This window comes from Sinohyriopsis cumingii, chromosome 1, assembly GCF_028554795.1.
Source record: "Sinohyriopsis cumingii isolate HCF-2022 chromosome 1, ASM2855479v2, whole genome shotgun sequence".
In the NCBI taxonomy this organism is placed as follows: domain Eukaryota; kingdom Metazoa; phylum Mollusca; class Bivalvia; order Unionida; family Unionidae; genus Sinohyriopsis; species Sinohyriopsis cumingii.
In genome coordinates this window covers 79,876,751-79,882,801 of record NC_142961.1, presented here as the reverse complement: position 1 = coordinate 79,882,801, position 6,051 = coordinate 79,876,751, and positions in this window count along the sequence as shown.

Sequence of the window (6,051 nt, the reverse complement as noted above, 5' to 3'; positions counted from 1 at the left end):
TCTTGCGCTTGTTCCAAGACGGAACTGGATCTGTTTGCCATGCCCCCCACCATGATGACGATGCAAGAATCTCAATGGGTGGAATTTCATCCCGTCTCCTCATTGACAGCCTCAGCTCCCATCGAGTTTGAAATCAAAGGACAGCCCGAAGATTACATCGATCTGAATAGCAGTTACTTGTACTTGAAAGTCAAAGTTCTAGATAAGGATGATGGTGCAGTAGATGACACTGAGAATATAGCTCCCGTCAACAATTTCATGCATTCCTTGTTTAGTGGAGTGGACTTGTACTTGAATAACAAACTGGTCAGCAGCAGCATGGATACTTACCCTTACCGTGCCTACCTGGAAAATCTCTTGACGTACGGAATAGATGCCAAGGATACCCATCTCAATGCTTGTGTGCTGTGGGAACCTGACGAAGCGGGCAAGTTCGACCTTGTAGATGGAACCAATAGCGGCTTTGAGCAAAGAGAACTCAAAATCTTAGATAAGAAGAGTTTAGAACTGATGGATCGTTTGCATTTGGACATGTGGTTGCAAGAGAAATATTTGCTGAACGGAGTCAATGTCCGCTTGAGACTGAATCGTAGCAGTACCGCTTTCCATTTGTTGGCTGAGAATGCTAAGGTTCCTAAAAGCAAAATCGAAGAGGCCAAACTCTACGTACGACGCGTGGAAGTGTTACCTAAAGTAGGTAACGACATCAGTCAAACGTTGAGCAGAACGACCGCCAAGTATCCCATACGTCGCGTGGAAGTGAAAACCTTCACCATTCCCGTTGGACATCATTCCATGATCGAAGATCATCTGTTCCAAGGACAGTTACCCAAGCGTTTAATCCTTGGTATGGTCTCGAATTCAGCCTTCAACGGAACCTTCGAAGAAAATCCTTTCAACTTTCAACACTTCGACGTGAAGAAAATCGAAGTCAGTCGCGATGGCAAAACCTTGTGTACCCGACCTTTCGAACCTGACTTTGCCAACAAAAATTACTTGAGATCGTACTTGTCCCTGTACGAAGCCACCGGTCAGTTAGGAACCAATACCAGTCACGGCATTACGTACGACGATTATGCAGGAGGCTATGCTTTGTGGGCTTTCGATTTCACTCCAGACCAAGGCAGCGACGAAGGACATTTCCACCCTATAAAATCCGGCCAGATTCGTGTGGAACTTCAGTTTGCAAAGCCACTGGACAAGACAGTGAACGTCATCCTGTATGCAGAATTCGACAATACCATAGAAATCAACAGTTTGAGAGAAGTCATTCTAGATTACTAGAAACCATGGAAGACTGTTATCCCTCTTTACCTAGTGGAGAAACTTTGGACATGGAATGTGAGGAGACCCTGGAAGAAGAAGTAATCATGATGAAGTCGAGATGGCCAGAACAAGAAGCCCATTTAGTCTCCTGTTTTGCCAAACACTTGGCCTACAAAATAACGGAATTGATCAAGAAAAATTGTTATGGATGTCAAAACGATCATCCTAGTCAAATTCAACACGATAAATGCCTAATGTTAAGTCAAGAAGAAAAATTGGACGAGTATGTGGACGAAGCTTGGAGTCTCATCTCGGACAAAGACGTGTTGCACCAGTGGTATAAAGACTTGCGTGAACATTCTTGTCCACCATTAACCACTCAAGAGATCCATCGTATCGAAGCTCTCCTGAATCAGAGTGAGGAAACAGAACGAATAACCGTTTATTCGTCAGACATTTTCAAGCAAAAAGTCAGGATCGAATTGACGACTTATTATTACCTGTGAAGAAGAAGAAAAAAACCACACAAAACAATGGATACCTGGGAACTTTATTACCTTTTGAACCACAGTTCGTATACGGCTTCTTGGAATCCTGTCGTCTGTGCTAAAGATGAACTCCCTCATCGCAAACCTAAAGACCATCAAGCTTACGTGATCAACACGGACGACAGTCATCTCCCAGGAACCCACTGGGTAGCCGTCTACTTTCCTCAAGAAGGATGTGTGGAATATTTCGATTCGTACGGATTGCCCCCTTTGGAAGACGATATCATCGACTTTATGAGAAGAAATGCTCAAACCACCCGATTCAATAACGTGAAATTACAAGGCACAGATTCCTTGGTGTGTGGACAGTACTGTGTGTATTTTCTGCATCATCGCAGCCTGGGCTATTCCTTAGAACATTTAGTGACTCATTTTGATCCTCGTTCTTCTGCTAGAAACGATGTGAAAGTAGATCGATGGTTTTGTGACCATTATGCTTATCTTTTGTCTCAAGCTAGGAAACGTAGTGTCCATCAATGGCCTAATGATTTCCAACAGTGGAAATCACAATTTCATTCACAACGTTGTCAGCCCTGTTCAAAGTAGAGTGTCAATTGAGAAAAAATGTTTGTGATTTGAAAAAAAAATTGTTTGATGTTATAGTGTTGGATTATTGTTAAAAAATGTTAGAGTTGTTGTTGTTTACTGTTAAGTGATTTTTGAATAAAAAATGTTGTGTTTTGAAAAAAATGCCTTTGTGGTTTGTTTAGCTATAAGAATGTTGAATTGATGCTCTTTCATTTCTTACTATCCCTCTCATGACACTCACTGAAACGTTGAGACTAGAAAACCGTGTGGGGATGTTTTCCTTCACGTCCGCGCTTTGACTTTAAGAACCGGTTTGTTCCCAGTCTAACCATCCATTGTCGACTCATCCTCCTACGAAGATGTGCTCCAAACTAGCTAAGCTCAACGAAGCCTACGTGAATTTGCATAGAGTCAGACACAGTCTGATACCGAAGCCAGAAGAAATAGAGAATGTGAGAATGTTAAAAATCACTGAAGACCTGATAGAAGAGCTCTTCAGAGAAGAAATGAACAGGGAAAAAGAAGAATGGACAGAGAAGTACAGACTTCAGAGACAGCAGCAACAGCAGCAACAGCAGCAACAACAACAACAGCAACAACCTGAAGCTGACAGAGGCTTTGTCGATTGCCGTATCGACACCAAAGAGTTCTTCTTCTCTTTCCGAAGAAGCATACCTATTGCCAGAAAATCTATCCTCAGAGGACATCGCATTCTTAGAAACTAAAAAAGAATGCCATAGCAAACAAAAAAACAGCCCTTTTCAGGGCTACCCAATACTCTAGAAAAGAAATAACGATCCATTTGCCAATGTGTGTAGGTAGAGTAGTGTGTATATAAACACTAACTCTTTTAAAAAATGTGAGGGTATGTGTTGGTGTGTTTGTGTTTGTAAGAGCTCAAGTAAGTTGGTGTGGATAGTAGATTAAAATGATGTTTTTTGGTGTTTGAGGTGTATATTTGGAGTTAGATTGAATTGCTTTGAGTATGTGGATAGTCTATTGAAGTGATTTATAAAAAATTTTAAAATAGTGATGGGTAGCATAAAAAGTGAGTGAGTGTTTCTTTTAGGTCCGCGCGTTGTTGTTTTTTTGGTCATGATCTAGGTAAGATGAATTTTATGTTATTAGGGGGATGTTTTCCATCACGTCCGCGCTTTCAGTATAAATTGAAACTCGTTCGGCAGTCCAGCTACCCTTGTTGATTGATCAACACCAAAAAAATGAACACGAGACTTGAGAAACTGTTGGAGCTTCATGTGCATCTGGAATATGCCAGGCGCATATTAAATGAACTGGCCGCGGAAGCCATTGTCGAGGAGGGAAGGATAAGAGAGGAGGAAAGAAGAAACAAAGAAGAGGAGGAGAGAAGATATAAAGAAGAAGAAAGAAGATATAAAGAGGAAAGAAGAAACAAAGAAGAGGAGGAGGAAAAGGAGAGAAGAAAAAATTTCAAAATCCCAGAGAGCGAAAATTGGGATTCTGAAGCGATATATCCTGCCTCTGCTCTCTCCCCCCAAAAGGTAAAAAGTAACTGGGGGATAAGATGCGTATGTGGCGCCAGGCCTGGAAGGTGCCACCATTAACCAGGTGCCCATGAAGTTCCAAACAAAACAGCCCTTTTCAGGGCTACCCAATACTCTAGAAAAGAAATAACGATCCATTTGCCAATGTGTGTAGGTAGAGTAGTGTGTATATAAACACTAACTCTTTTTTTAAAAAATGTGAGGGTATGTGTTTGTGTTTGTGTTTGTATGAGTAAAGGTATGTTTGTGCGAATAGTAGATTATGGGTTTCTTTATTGTTTCTTAGCAAATGTGGAGAGTATAGTTTGGGTTATATTATATGAAATGAAAAAGTAGGGGATGTTTTCCTTCACGTCCGCGCGTTGTTTGGTCATGATCTAGGTAAGATCCATTTTATGTTTTTAGGGGGATGTTTTCCTTCACGTACGCGCTTTAAGTATAAGAACCCACAGTATTCGTCGTTCAAACCATTCTACATAGAAAATGGCTTCAAACCACCTGGATAAATTTCAATCATTGCAAGACGTCCTTGACAATTTGGGCATGATAGAACAAATGCTCGTACGACTCGTTGAAGACCACTATTCTTATAGTCCGCATAGAGTAAAAATGGAAATTAACAACTTAAGAAAAGCAAAGGACATGATCAGTGGTGTGATGAAGGAAATAAAGGAGGAGAAGGAGGATGAAGAGGAAAAGATAAGAATAAGAACATGGAACGAAAAAATTGAAAAAGAAGAAGAAAATGAGAAGAGGAAGAAAGAAGAAGAGGAGGAAGAGAAGAAAGAAGAAGAGGAGGAGAAAAAAAAAGAAAGGGAAGAAGAGAAAGAGTGTTGGAGATAAAATAAGAAGTTGGTGGAGGAAAAGAAGAAATTAGAAGCAGAAGAAGAAAACCCAAAGGCCCTTTTCAGGGCCAGCCATATTTCTCGAAAAGAGATAGTCTTTGAATTGCCTACCCCTTTTTTAAAAAAAATTTTTTAAAAAAAAAAAAAGAAAAAAAAATCCCATGTTCCATTCCCCTTGTCCCTAAACAAGCCCAAACTCTATTCCCCATGTTCAATTCCCCTTGTACGTAGAGTGACCCACGATTTATCGCCATGTTAAATTCCCCTTGTACGTAGAGTGACCCACGATTTATCGCCATGTTAATTCCCCTTGTACGTAATCTGACCCACGATTTTTCACCATGTTAAATTTCCATTGTACGTAATCTAACCCAGGGGGGGTCTGTAATGCTAATTCCCATTGTACGTAAAGTGCCCCCATTTACTACTCCCGCATAATTACGAAGGCACGTCTCATTTTGTGCGTAAGAATATAATAATACATCACATTCTGTTGTGCATGTCAACCGCACGAGACAGAATGCGTGACTTTTCTACTTGTTTTCTTCAAGTAAAACGTTTAAATTTCAACAATCTTTGTTATTCTTTCGTAAGCAAAAAGATCGATCGATAAACAAACGCATAAACAAATGGATACACAAACAAGCAGAAACATTTAATAATTTTTAATTTTCATGGGATGAAATCAATCATTTGGTTATCTTTCAAGTTAAAAAGCTAATTGTTAATATATAATTTAATATTTCTAAAAGCATTTCAGGAATACTTCGTTTTGACATTCGACACAAAGTCATGTTCCGTTTTGCATGTGTTTCGTTTGAATACAGTGAAGATGTAACGTCTTTTTTAACGGTTATCACTTTCATTCAGTATCATCCTACGTCCATCATCTCCACAACAAATACAATATTTGACCAGTCTAATTAAACTGGTTTGTCAACTGTCTTTGGTACAAACACCTGTTGTCGCGAAAAGTATTTGTACATAAACGTTCTGGCATAAAACACATGCTGTAAAATTTTAATTCATAACTGATATTGTATCCCGAAAATCATTGTCCGGAAATACTCTTTCAAGATGACAAGCTTAGGGATATGATACGACACACTTTTTAAAAATGTAAATATTGCCTGTTTGTAAAATAAGAATGCATTTCTATTTGACAGCAAAATACATGATTACGGTTCAGCTTCACTATTATGTCTTTTGATAAAAGCAAGGGAACTTCTAGCCTTATTTTTATTTTCGTTATATAAGGCTCTTAATTTCAAGTTTAATATATGTATTGTTTCAATGAAGTAAATGTCCTTATCGACAGTTAAATCAGATTGTTATCTTGAA